Here is a 14,649-nt window from a genome sequence, read left to right as displayed (position 1 = left end):
TTAAGTTTGTTTAATTTTTTGGATTTCACTTAGCTGGTCAGGTTCACTTTTTGTTTCTAATTGGTTGCACTTCCCAGTTCTCCTGTTATGCTTCAATATTTCATTTGCTAATGCTTCATGAGAACATTATTCCTCACTCAGAGCCTGATCCAATGACTACTGAAGTCAAGTGCAGTCTTCCATTCACTTCAACAGTCTTCAGATCAGGCCCTCAGAGCACATCTCAACCAGCTTTGTGGAGAGGCAGGCAGGAGGAGACTTGGGCTTGGAGGAAAGGACTCATCCCGATACCACAGACAAGGGGTAGGGCAGCAGGGCAGCCCTTCAATGACTGCTGCTGCAGTACCTGGACTGGACAAGGGACAGCGAGCTCTGCACTCACGCACACATATGCATAAGAACAAACACAGTGACCAAGCCCCTTCTCTTCTGCCAAAGACTTTCAGTCATTTGCAGTGGCCTTCACTGGGCTGGTGTGGAGGGGTGCACAGGGGATGCAGAGCTCCTTTAAACACCCATTTCAGTCACCCACAGTGAAGCTGCCATGGTTCAGTTCTGTGTGGGCCTTTGACCCATTCTCCCCTGAGTGAATTGTTCCTAGAGAGAGAGTTTGCCAGATTTTCCCTGAAAAGCTGCACAATCTTTGGAGAGCCCCCAGGGCTTAGGCAGAAGGGAGTTCAGTTCTAATTAAAGAAAGAACAAAAAATATCAGAGGTGAGAAGCACAAGCCCCTGCTTACATCTTACAACAACTGAATGGTTAATACTCCCAGTAGGACGGCCATAGTTACCACTTGGTTAGGAGTCAGACCTACTGACTCACATTCAAACCAAATCCATACATTATTTACAGAGTCTGGGGCTCCAGCTCGCATTCAGCTGTTAGAGGAGAGCATGTAAAAAGCTGCTTGTCACATTGAAGAACTAGACATGCGGAAAAGGAGTCCATTTTAGGGAGTCTGCAGACGAACTTACCACCTCCTTCCTTTTAAGCAATCTCCCCGGGCCTCATGCAATTTGGAGTTTGACTAAATAAAACAAATCGCATGCGGAGAACCGCCACAAAAGTAGTGAGAGTTAATGGAAAGTCAGACTTAATGGGGTATCTGAATGGGCCATAGTGGAAAGTGACTGCCCAAAGTTTCATAGTTGATCAAAATTCTGAGCAGAACACAGGTCCAGTAATACCCTGGGGATTTGTTTTTCTCGTGTATGGACTCCAGTATGGTATTGAAAGAAAGAAAACAAAAGACAACGAAAGAAAGATCCTAAATTAGCCATTTAACCGGGTCTGATAAATGATCCCAAACCACAGCCATTGAGCTGAACATCCCAGACCTTTAAGAAAACATAGACTAGACCTGGATTTGCAGATTGGCTTCATCTTTAACAAGAACAGTTTCATGCCACGAGAACACAAGCGTATAGTTTGTCAATATATTTATTTGTTTGTTTGAAAGAGAAGCATCTCACCTGTTTGACAAAGTCTGGGGAACCTGATACCTATATTATCTCTGTACTCCAGGGTCAATATTGCTGATTTGGAAGACGCTGATCAGCTGGCACTGTAAGTGACATCAGCATTGAGTTGCAAAAGTTCTGGTTCAACAGAGCAGCACTTCTAAAAATGATTCACACACAGAGGGTACGTCTTCACTACCGGCCGTATCAGCGGGTAGCAATCGATTTCTCGGGGATCGATATATCGCGTCTCATCTAGACACGATATATCGATCCCCGAATGCGCTCCTATCGACTCCGGAACTCCACCAACACGAACGGCAGTAGTGTAGTCGACAGGGGGAGCCATGGACATCGATCCCGCGCCGTGAGGATGGTAGGTAACTCGATCTAAGATACTTCGACTTCAGCTAGGTTATTCACGTAGCTGAAGTTGCGTATCTTAGATCGATCCCCTCCCCTAGTGTAGACCAGCCCTAAGACAAAACCCAGTGGGACAGCCATGCATCAGGTCTGAGCAGTCACAACTGTGTCAGTGTGGCGTGGAAGATACATTACATCGGTTGCCAGCTCATTTGTAGCAAGTCTAAAATACTGCTTCAACATTGCAGCAGGAATGAATCTAAAAACATCAGCTTCCTCTCTATTTCTGCCTATGTTTTGGATTGGGAACCAATTCCAACCCCCACTCCATTTCTTCCTATGTGGAAGGGTGATCTTACGACAAGCACGTGGTACTGGGAATCAGACAATCTGGGTTCTGAACTTCTGATCCCATCTCTGCCACAAACTTCCCGTGTTACCTTGGGCAGGTTACTCCCCCACTCTGTGCCTCACTTTCTTGCTCAGTAAAATGAGGAATCAGTACTTCTGGAATCAGTAGCAGCTACTGGTCTCAGCCAGAAGGTGTGTGATTTTTGCATGTTTTACGATATTTCCTAGGTACTAAGTGAAGTTATACAACCCTTTGATTTGCAATTAAAGGGCTAGTTTCTTTGTATACCCTATGATGGTCTGATTATTTTCCTAAAAAAGACTGCCGTACCAGTCTGTCTTGGAATGGGGAAGACAAATGTAAATGGCAGTCCATCTTCCATCTACTGGTGCTGATTAGAAACAGGTCAACAAGGCGGTGTTTGTAGCTGGATACAGATTTTGAGCAGTTTTAAGTCTGGGTTCAGAATTCATATCTAATCAAGATCTGGATTCCAATTTGGATTTGATGGTGCCAAAAGCTCAAATGGATCGAGACATTTCAGTGTCAATAGTGGAAATTTCAGGAGATCAGCTGCAGTCTTGAGATTTTCACCAATCTGAACTGGATTCTGGAAACAGACCCCTTTCTGCATTTGTATCCAGCCTGGGACAAAACCCATAGGAGTAGCTGGAACCCAGTTTTCATATATGCACCCCCAATAGATATTGAAAAGACTCATATCTGAGGTTTCTGTTCTGGGCCATGACTGTGTCCAGTACCAGAGCGCTATTCCTTTAAAAGGGTAGTGTGCAATCGGCTTTTGCAAACTTGGATCACTCACTACGTATGCCATCTTCACAGGATTATTCACATACCAGGATTTGATTTGAAAGGGCTTCCCTATTACTTTTGCAAGTCCATTGGTTTGGCACGGATCCTTTCAAACAGATCACCCTACCAAGCAGACAGAGTACAGTATTCATTATTTCACGAGTCACAAAAGAAGTGCAGTAACTCTTATTCCCCATTAGAGGTCACCCTAGCATAACAATTCATACAGAAACCATCACAAAGCCCCAGAAACAGGAGTAAGGGTTTCTCATAGAAGAGCTTACAACTTCAAAAGCAGTGGCTCCAGCTAAAGGGAGGGGTTTATTAGAGGACTGTACTGAGTGAGCACTGCTTCTATATGCAACAGTTGCAGCCCCAAACCCAAATGCCTGCCTAACAATTCAGATAACAGCTCTCGTTAGATCTGCAGAGAGGGCTGGGGTTTTACAGCCCTGCTTAAATCCGAAACAAACTGGTACTGCAGCCGGACCACAGAGGTTTATGAGTAGCCTTCGCCCTCAGACTAACAGAGCTGGCTGGTTTCGCACACGCGGCAGCAGGTTGTGGTTTTAGCTGTAGAGGCCTTGTGTTCAGTCCCTGCAGAGGGCAGTAGAGCACACATCCATCAAGGTATGGTTATGGCCTCATCACTGAGTGATCCTAGCACATGGCCACCAATGCTTAGGGTGACCAGACAGCAAGTGTGAAAAATCGGGAGGGGGTGGGGGTAATAGGAGCCCATACATAAAAAAGCTCCAAATATCAGGACTGTCCCTATAAAATCAGGACATCTGGTCACCTTGCCTACGCTCTAAAAGACAAACTCTTACCTGCTCTTTCTGTCCCCGTCCTACTGACAGATGGAACAGGCTGGGTTTTTTGAGCTGCATGCAGGAGAGTTTTAGTGTTAGCGACAGACAGATAGCCTGAGAGATGGCAGTCTCTCTCTGGCTATGGCACCTCTAGGGACAGCATGGGATAGCAAGAATGCAGCCTTTCCCCACACACTGCTCCCACTGTGCCTCCCCGGACTGGGAGAAAAGGAGTGTGGGGAAGCTCAGGCACCATGGTCCATTCAGTCCTTTCTCCTAATTGGCAGGAAGGCCAATTAGTGCGGTTTGTGAGGCTGTTTGTGGTGTGGACCCCTGTCTGACAGCAATTGGACCCAGGCCTGCTATTTAGTTCATAAGTGGCCACAAAAGAGCTGTCAAAAAGAGCTGGCAACAACTTTTGGTCACTACTGATTTGATCTGCATTTGAACCAGTGACCTAAAGTTTCATAGCATACAGGTAGACACAGCTTTTCATGGCCACAGATTTTAAGGCCAAAAGGAACCATTATGATCATCTAGTCCTGAACACAGATGAGAGCCTCCATGTCCCTTCAATCGGTATAATAAGAGAGAAATAAGAAGCTGATTTGGAAACAAGACATGCCACGGTGCAATAATATCACCTTGATTCTTTTTGTTGCAAAACTGTTCCCTCTTAGATGGAAAATATGATGTGTGCAGGCTACTTTAACATAATAGGCTAGCTAATGAGCATATGTGCCAGTGTCCTCTAGCGGATGGATTGAGACCTGCTTCCCTGTGTGTTATAATCCCTGCATTATTAGCTGCAAATAGAGGCTCCTTTAGCTCAAATTGCTTTAGAAGCAGAAGTATCTGAACTTGATCCCCACCATCATTGTGACATTCCAAGTGGCCTCAATGTACAGCACAACAGCTGTAAAGTCCTAGATTTGTAACAGTAAGTGGAATACTTAGAAGTATATTTATAGCTTAGATATTTACTAAGATAACATACAAGGGAGACAAGAATCAGAGCCTCTTTCATCACAACAAACAATGATCACGTCGGACAGACTTCATAATGTCTCATTAAAATCAGGCCATAAAATACTAGGGGAATTCAAAAAAAAATCTGTTGGTTGGGCTTGTTTCAACACAAAGCTGAAATAAAGCCCGCCCACTGCAACTAATTCCATTTCCCCTCTGCACATTGACAAACTGCTGCTAAACAAAAGGCCTGCAGAGGAGAGTAGCTCTCCCCACCAGCCCAGTACTGTATGATAATCCCCTGAAAGGGAATGTACAGCTTTCTGACCAGGCCTATCCAAATCTGTTTGCATACTTGGCAATGGAATGTTCCTAGAGCAATTCATCTTTTCTGCTCCTGTGAAAGGTGGGGCATGAAAGGAGGAGGAAGCAGGGACGAGTCCCGTGGTCACAAGTTAGAAATGCGGAGACCCAGCAGCTATACCCTTACCTGCAGACAGACCAGTTTTCCACTGTGACCATGTAGAGGACACCAGAGCTTGCTCTATTAATTCCCTGAAGCCAACAAAGAACCCAGACAAGGGACACAATGCGAATGGAGTCTGATAAAACAGATGTGCCAATGGTAACCAGTTAGACTGGGTGATACCTTACTGTCATGTTTTCTTATGGACAGAGGTGAGCTCAGGCAGTTAGTTCAGATCCATAATTGAAACTCTCCAGAAGTTGGGAGGGGCTTGGATCCAGTGTTTTGGTTCAGATCTCCCCTTCCAGCTGAGGTGGGGTCTACACCTGGTGTTTCAGTTTTAACCGACTCCTACTTACTGACATCGTCACGACAGTCAAAGGTCATGTGAATGCACCTCTACTAGTACTGATCATTGCCCTAGACACCCCTGCAGAGGGATGCATATGCTGCGCCTTATGATAAATTCAGCATAAAGTAATACAATGTCCTCATGCGGGAGAATTTCCTTTGTGAGATGGGGTTGCCTGGGGGAGCCTTGGCAGTGTGGTTCCCATGGAGCTGTGCTACAAGGGAGAGCAGGGGCAGAGGATCTCTGCACACATGGCCCTGATCATCCAGTGGATTTCTGGAACTTATTCCTTTTTCCATGGAAAGGGCAAGCCCTCTTTACCAGTCCAACACCTCCAAAGGAAGAACTTGGAGGAATCTCTGAGGGAAACTCACTTCTTTTCTTCCTTCATTTTTCTTTCTGCAGATGAATACAAGAGTGAGCTCAGCTGGAGCAAGAACTAGGCACCCTCTCATGTGCCATGGAGACGTAGATCTTTCAGGAGCTCTTGGTGTCCCCCAACACCCTGCAAGTGTTCAAAAGGCACTGGGGAAAAGAAGGGGCATTTCCCACCCAGCTATTTGTAGAACAAAGAGGACCTCCGATATACAAGTAAGATCCACTCCATAGTGGGGATACGAGGTCTTCAGACAGAGCAACTGATGACAGAGCTACAATGAGAGTCACTCCACTACTTCATCCTGCTGCCAGTACACATGGCAACAACAGCCCCAGTCAAACAAAGAAAGCAGAGACTAGTGCAAGTGGAAAGCACGCGGAGCTCGCTAGCAAGAACAGGAGTCAAACAGTAAGAGGATGGCTAACTTCCTGTTTATAAAAATCAGAAGCTATAAACTGCAATTGCCTCTGGCTGCAATTGCCTCTGGCTGCCATATTTCAGGTGTACTCGTTATAGCCTCAGGTAAATTAAACATAGGATTGGGAGTCAGGATTCCTGGGTTCTAATCCCAACTCCAGTGCTGAGTCACCATCTGACATTGGGAAAGTCATTTGCTTCAGTTCCCCCATCTCAAAAACAGGGAACAATGACGACTCCTCTCCTTTGCAAAGAGCTTTGAGGTATGCAGACAAAAAGACCTGTGTGAGTGCAAAACATTATTATTCCCAGGTGCTGTGTCTGCCAGCAGCAGGCTCAAGGAACAGAGCTGCCAATGTGACTGACTGCAGGTGTCAGGGACAGTGCAGGGCTGATATATTCATCATTCCTCACTCAGGAGTAGCTGGCCATCAGTTTGAGGGACCCAAGAGGAGCTTTGCTGAACAGGCAGATGGGAGAGATAGGGGACTTGCATGGCAATGTTTTGCCCTCTTCTGCCACAAAAAAATGCCAAGGATTGAGATGATAACATTGTCGGTAGCTGGCCCAGAAACAATGGGCCTGTGGCTGCTTCTTCTCTGTGGGATAAATTCTACCCTCCAAAGCATGCACAAGTCCCAATTGGAGAAGCTCTGCATGCTTATGTAAGGATACAATTGGGTAGGATAACAGGACACTCGCACGCACAGATATCTGCAGTGTGCTCTGCTGTGCACAAAGAGAATTTAGTTTACTTAGAAGGAAAGGCAGAGACCTGGGTAACACTCTAATGTTGTACCATAGGGGAAATTACTTCCTAACCTCAGCTGGTGACCATCTCATGGCCTTCAGCATGGATCTAGAGCCCTTGTAATTTTTAATCCTAGCCAGTGTAATTGCAGGTAATATCTGTATTTATGGGACCCATCCAGGGGTGGCTCTAGACATTTCGCCGTCCCAAGCACGGCGGCACGCCATGGGGGGCAATCTGCCGGTCACCGGTCCCGTGGCTCCGGTAGACCTCCCACAGGCGTGCCTGTGGAGAGTCTGCTGGTCCTGCAGCTTCGGTGGAGCCGCGGGACCAGCGGACCCTCCACAGGCACGCCTGCAGGAGGTCCATGGGAGCCGCGGGACCAGAGGACCCTCCGCAGGCAAACCGCCGGAGGCAGCCTGCCTGCTTCTCTCCTGGCGACTAGCAGAGCACCCCCCGCGGCTTGCCGCCTCAAGCACGTGCTTGGCATGCTGGGGCCTGGAGCCGCCCCTGGAGCCATCTAAACCTTATATGAATCATATTGAAGTATGCTTTTATCAGCCCACACTGCATTGATTCTGCAGATAATAGGAGACTTCAGTCTCCAGGACTGTTCACTCAATACCTCTCATCAGAGTGAAATACACTTAAAAATACAACCTTAAAAAATAAACAAGAAGCTTGACCTGTCTCAGGCAAAAAAAATAAAAGTAAAAACACTTTTCAAAGAAGTAATAGGCAGGAATAGAATCCATCATTCTGGTCAGGCATCAACTAGATTTATTTATAGCACAGCTCAACTCATTCTAGTTCATTTAGCTTCCCAGTAATTATTGATTTATTTTACAATTAAGTTAATCAGAAACTGCTTGCAATGAAGAAAGCAATAAGAAAAGAGGGTAGCTGGATGGAAAGGTTTTGTCCACTAGGGGGATTGCTTTGTTTCTTGATGTTTTACAGCTTTTCTCCAATTTCCTAAATGCTAACAATCGAATTAACCTGCAGTTGCATCACCTAAGGTTGCAATCTTGCAAGCTAGACACACTTGAACAAAGTCCTTGGTGGGATGGGAGAACTGAGATCACTGCAATAAGTGATGTTGGAGATTCAGGCCTGGTTTACACTAGGAAATTAGGTCAGTATAACTACGCTGCTCATGGGCAAAAGCGCCGACTCTGTGGTGCTGGGGTTGAGCACCCCTGGGCAAAGGAAAAAAGCCAGCACCTATGCTCAGGGGTGTGAAAAATCCACTCCCCTGAGCAATGCAGTTACACCAATCTAACCCCTGGTGTAGACAGTACTAGGTCAACAGGAGAATTCTCCCTTGGACCTGGCTACTGCCTCTTAGGGAGCTGAAGTACCTCCACTGAGGGGAGAAGCCCTCCCATCGGTGTAGGTAATGTCTTCACTGAAGCGCTACAATGACACTTGTCCAGCAGTACAGCGGCACCTCTGCAGCATTTTAAGTCTAGATAAGCCCTCGGTAGGTGGCAACCTTCCCTGTGAATCAGGGAAGCTAATAGATATATTTTTAACCAGCTGTTCCGTGTGTTACACAGCCCCCGCTAGTGACCAGTCCACAGAGCATATGAGTTTACAACTGCTAAGAGCTAGGGGACAGAGGCATTTAGTTTTCAGATTGAGAACCCCTACATGGGGTTAACATCTAGACAAGCCATGACTCTGGTTGTTACATACATACATACGTGAGGGGCTCAGTGCTACTGGAGGTGCTGTCTTTTGGCAATCCCGACTACTCACGCTCATTAAAAACACTCAGATATTGTTTGCAAGAGTAGGGATGTTAAACCCAATATGTTGATCCAATTCCAATAAAGGTGATTACATCCTGCCACCTTAGCAGGGGCAGCTCTATGTATTTTGCCGCCCCAAGCACAGCAGTCAGGGAGCCTTTGGCGGTGGTTCTGCAGGTGATCTGCCGGTCCTGCACCTTTGGTGTACCCGCCACCGAATTGCTGCCGAAGCTGCGGGACCGGCAGACCTCCCACAGAAATGCCACCGAAGTCTGCCTGACTGCCGCCCTCACGGCGACCGGCACGCCCCCCTCTACCCCGGCTTGCCACCCCAGGCACATGCTTGCTGTGCTGGTGCCTGGAGCCGCCCCTGCACCTTAGGCTTCTCCACTGGATATAGTGTTCTCCACTTCCTGTCCAAAACTGTTGCATAGCATTGCCATGCATCCCAACAATTGCTATGTTACATCCCAGAGGTGAGTGCATTTCAGAAGTGGGTAGAGTTACACTCTTTTCCTTTTCTTTTGGCCTCATTTTTCCTTCCCTTTCTCCCTCCCCATTTTCCTAATAGGCAAAAGGGACTTTTTAAGCCACACCCCCCACCCCACAGCTTGTGCATCAGGTAAAAAGATCTAGCCTTTTAAAAAATCTCTCCAGCATAAAACAGAACCTGGCTCCCAGCATTTACTAAAAATAGAAATATTAAAAATAAATCATGAGAATGTAGTAATTCCTAATGAGAAGCATTTGGAGGTTTTGATTCTGTCCTCTAGATGGCTGTAGGGAATAGACTCTACTCAGCTGATAGAAGCCCAGACTCTAACAGCAATGCTAGAGCACCTTAGATATTGTTGCTATAGCAATCTCAGTCCTGCACCTCTCTGCTTCTGCTTTATGAAAGATACAGTTAAGATGAAACACTGCCCACAAGAGTTCTTCTAGTGGCTGGAATGGTGAGGAAACATAGGCTGGCTGGAACCTGAATGTAATAATTAAGCCATCTGCCCGACCCCTGAGAGGTCAGGGCTTTGTGTGCAATTCCCTGTGGAAGCCTGAGCTTCTTCTTAGCTACTGCAAAGCTACCAGAAGGGATTTCATCTTATGGTGTCCTCAGTGCCTTTCCCTGTCCAGTAAAAGATACACTAGCCTCTGTGTGAGATGAACGTCATCTCCATGGGAACAGAGCAGGAGGCCACAAAGCCCACAGCACTATAGAGAAAATTAAATTATCTGTCCCAGCAATAAAACCCTCCGGGGTATTCAGCTGTTTGGCAGGACGGTCAGGTTGAGAAGCAGATGTAGAAAGGGCTATTGTTAGGGAATACTTGTTCAGGTTAGCACAAAGGCTGTTTAGCACAAGTTCAGTAACATGAGCCATGCACGAGAGCTTGTTATAGTGCTCAAAGAACACCCCAAATTCCATGTTGTTCTGCCCAAGCCAATTTGCTGTGTTTTCTTGTCCACACCTGAGGAGTTACTCACACAGCCACTCAAGGGGACCTGAAGAGAGTGGGACAGGGGGCAGGGCACTAGAACATTTTTTTAAAAACCCACTACATTTGATGACTTTTAAAAATATTTGCCCTAAACATAACAGGATTATTTCAGAAGTCTGAATTCACTGATCTGACCATTCTGAACCAGAAATGACATCTCTGCAAACTACCGGCAGCTGCTTTTTCAGTCATTTACTCGGCATCTTGTGTTTCTAGAATTGTAGATTTTATTTATTTGCTATGGAACATAAGAATGGCCCAACTGGGTCAGACCAAAGCTCCATCTAGCCCAGTGTCCTGTCTTCCGATAGCAGCAAATGCCAGGTGCTTCAGAGAGAATGAACAGAAGAGGTGATCAGAGCTATAACTAGGTATTTTTGTGTCCAAGGCAAGAACATAAAATTGCAACCTCCCCAAGGGCCGGCTCTTTGGCAGCAATTCAGCGGCAGATCCCTCAGTCCCTCTCGGAGGGAAAGGCCTGCTGCCAAATTGCCGCCAAAGAATGAATGAAGTGGCGGTGGTAGAGCCTGTGATTTTGGGGGGTCTAACCAGGGCCTGCTCCAGGTTTTCTGCCACCCCAAGCAGCAAAAAAACACACACACAAAAACACAGCTGTGGCAGCATGATAGCGCCGCTCCACTCTTCGGTGGCAATTCGGTGGCAGGTCCTTCGCTCCAAGAGGGACTAAATTGCTGCCAAAGACCCAGACGTGCCACCCCAATTGCAGCCGGAGGGCCGCCCCAGGCACCTGCTTCTTTAGCTGGTGCCTGGAGCTAGCCGTGGGTCTAACTCATGATTTTTGACATCTTGGGCTGGTAATGTTGCTTCCAAGATGTTCTTTGGTTCCAGTCCAGTTCCAATCCAGAGAGGAACTCACAGGTTAAGAGAGGAGGGAGGTGCTGGATAAAAGCAGTGGTCACTAGGGATCAGCATGTGTCCTAAGAGTGCTGGGAGTTCAGGTTTGCAAGGCAGGATCAAGGGTGGCAGGTTTGTAGAAATTTTGGTGGTGCCCAGAACCCCCCCCCCCCAAAAGTCTCTGGGAGGGAGTTTGGGTGAGGGAGGAGGTCTGGGGTGCAGGCCCTGGGAGGGAGTTTGGGGATGGGAGGGGTGCAGAGGAATGGGGTGCAAGGGTGAGGGCTGGGGGCTGTGGCTGCAGATGGGGGGTTTGGAGTGTGGGAGGGGCGCAAGGTGAGAGTAGGGGTGAGGGCTCTGTCTGGGGCTCGGAATGGGAGGTTTGGGGTGTAGGAGGGGCTCAGGGCAAGAGTGGGAGTGTGGGTGGTGAGGGCTTTGGCTGGGGCTGTGAATGGGAGGTTTGGGGAGTGGGAGGGGCTCAGGGCTGGGGCAGAGGGTTGAAGGTGCAGTGGGGGGTGAAAGCTCTGACTGGGGCTGTGGGCTCTGGGGTGGGGCAGGACTGAGGATAAGTTTGGGCTGCAGGCAGGCTGCTCCAGAACAGGGGCCAGAGAGGACTCCCCTCAGCCCTTTTCCTGCTGGCAGCAGCAAGCTCTGGGGCAGGAGACTCCATTTCCTCTCCCCCCCCCCCCGCAGCACACTCACCCCCACCACTGTCACTGCATGTGCTCCAAGGGCCCCTCTCAGGTCCAGGAAACACCCCTGCCTCCCCCGTGGTGGGTGCTGGGGGGGACACTGTGTGTGCCTCCTCCCCTACTGTTGCCCCTGACTGTAGCCTCACTGGGGATGAGGGATGGGGCTGCCTCCTTGCCCAGCATGGGGCAGGTGTGGTGACTGCGGGCGGGACCCCCCCTGAGCTGCTGGGGGGTCCCATTGGAAAATGAAAGGGTCTGAGGGCGAAGGGCAGGCTCAGAGTCAGTCTGCCCTGGCAGAGAACATGAAGGTGGGGCACTAGGACCCTGTGGCAGCAGTTGCGGCAGGGGAAAGACAGGGACTCTCTGCTCCGGGGCTGGGGAAGGGTGGGTCGGAGCAAGTCAGGGCCGGGGGAGGCACGGGGGGGGCGGCAGGTGGGGCCGGGGGAGACCACCTGGGTTATAAATATCTTCAGGCCAGCAGCTTTTTTTCCCCCTTCTTCTCTCCACCGCTTACTGCACCCCCCCAGCTTTGAGTGCTGGAGGCAAGTGCCTCACTCACCTTGTCCTTGTTATGACACTGCAGGTAATCATCAAGTGATCCATTCCCTGTCGCTCATTCCTAGCTTCTGGCAAACAGCTCATAGCCATTGATGGACCTACCCTCCATGAACTTATCTATAACCCTGTTATAGTCTTGGCCTTCACAACATCCTCTGGCAAGGAGTTCCACAGGCTGACTGTGCATTGTGTGAAAAAAATACTTCCTTTTGTTTGTTTTAAACCTGCTATCCGTTAATTTCATTTGGTGACCCCTAGTTCTTGTGTTATGAGAGAGTAAATAACACTTCCTTATTTACTTTCTCCACACCGGTCATGTTTTTACAGACCTCTGTCAGATCCCCCCTTAGTCTTCACTTTTCCAAGATGAAGAGTCCCCGTCTTATTAATCTCTCCTCATACAGAAGCTGTTCTGCATCCTTAATAATTTTTGTTGCCCTTTTCTGAACCTTTTTCAATTCCAATATATCTTTTTTGAGATGGGGTGACCACATCTGCACGCAGTATTCCAGATGTGGGCATACATAGAGGCAATATGATATTTTCTGTCTTATTATCTATTGCTTTCTTAATGATTCCCAACCTTCTGTTAGCTTTTTTGACTGGCGCTGCACATTGAGTGGATGTTTTCAGAGAGAGAATTATCCACAATGACTCCAAGATCTTTATTGAGTGGTAACAGCTAAATTAGACCCCAACATTGTATATGTATAGTTGGGATTATGTTTTTCAACTTATGTTTTTTAACTTAGTTTAAAAACTAAAAAAACACTCAGCTATTTTTAAGACAGACTCAGTGAACAGAGCTGAACTGGAAGGTTGGCAACGCTGATGCCAAGCCTTGCAGGCCTGGTGATCCAGTGCTCATCTGCTCCTCTCTCTTTAGTCCCATGATCCTTTTTCTCCAAGGAGAAAAGGGAAACCCCCAGAGGTTCTCCAATTCCCTCTTTAGGTTTCTCTTTTCCTCCCGAATTCTGAATAAGTATGAACACAGAAAAAGCTGTCTAAGACCAAGCTACTGATGCACCTGTTCCCACCCCTCACAATCATTGGGAACTTGTCATGTTATGGACAGCCATCCAGTCCCTGATTGGGGCTCCAGAAGAAAGTTACCCAACATAGACTCTCACCACGCAGGGACCTTGCCTCTTGCCACGTACTGTCTAGGGGGGTAATTCCCTCCCAACCCCAGACTGGGTGAGAGGTCAAATTGTCAAACAACCTCACAACGAAGCGAGGCTGGCTAGGAGATTCTGTGAGGACCATCCCACCGGGTGTCTCTTTAACTGCCTCCCCAGATATTAGAGACTTGGGAAGGCTGTGTAAAGAGGAGACAAGTTGTGGCCTCCCAGCCCAGTGGACTGGCATGGTAGGCAACCCATGTCCCATGGAGTGCTGGGCCAATGCCCTTTCGTTTTTATGTACAGTAACCCATTTTAAAATTCTTGTAGCAGTACTAATAACTCTTAGTTAATAATGTAATGAATTTCACCCCTTTTCCTGATCTCAAAATGTCCATGAGCAGGTTTATAATTTTAATCAACTGCATTAGTTATTCAGAACCCTATGCTCAAAACTATAGGTGAAAATTTTCTGCAGTCTGCAGCGTGTCTGCAAGCAGTATATCGGAAGAATTTGAAATTCACCTTATGTTAGTTAGTGTTGATTGGATGCACAGATCACATAGTATTGTTTCTGTCCCCTGTTTATCAGCCTAATCCAAGGCCTACTAAAGTCAATGGGAATCTTTCCATTTGCTTCAGTGGTCTTTAATTCTGGCCCTAAATGAGCATAACTGAAAATTGTGTGTGCAGTAGGAATACCTACATTTACAAGTTCAAAATTCATTCTCTGTGCACATTCTCCAATGTTGCCAACTCTAGAAATTTCACTGCAATATTTGGTGTTTTTCTTAAAGACCCAGCTCCTGGAATCAAGGGATTACAAATGAATCTCAACTTTTTTTTTTCCCCTGGCCCTCATGGTTGTGAAGAAAAAATTGAATATGTTACCTGAGCACCCTTAAAATCTCAGAATCTAGAAGATAAAATAGAAACAATCCCAATTTTTTCTTTGAAAAAAAAAATCTCAGTTTTTAAGCCAGTCTCATGACATTTGAGGCTTGACTAATATCTCTTGAACACTTTCAGATGGCAATACTGA

General features: G+C 47.2%; 1 protein-coding gene across 1 annotated transcript in view; it reads right to left on the bottom strand.

Moving 5' to 3' along the window:
• Positions 1–14,649, bottom strand: part of MTMR8 (myotubularin related protein 8) — a 164,475-nt gene that overhangs the window by 38,498 nt on the left and 111,328 nt on the right. The window lies entirely within an intron of this gene.

This window comes from Gopherus evgoodei, chromosome 9 (assembly GCF_007399415.2).
Source record: "Gopherus evgoodei ecotype Sinaloan lineage chromosome 9, rGopEvg1_v1.p, whole genome shotgun sequence".
Taxonomy (NCBI): Eukaryota; Metazoa; Chordata; order Testudines; family Testudinidae; genus Gopherus; species Gopherus evgoodei.
This window is presented reverse-complemented; position numbering and strand designations above follow the sequence as displayed.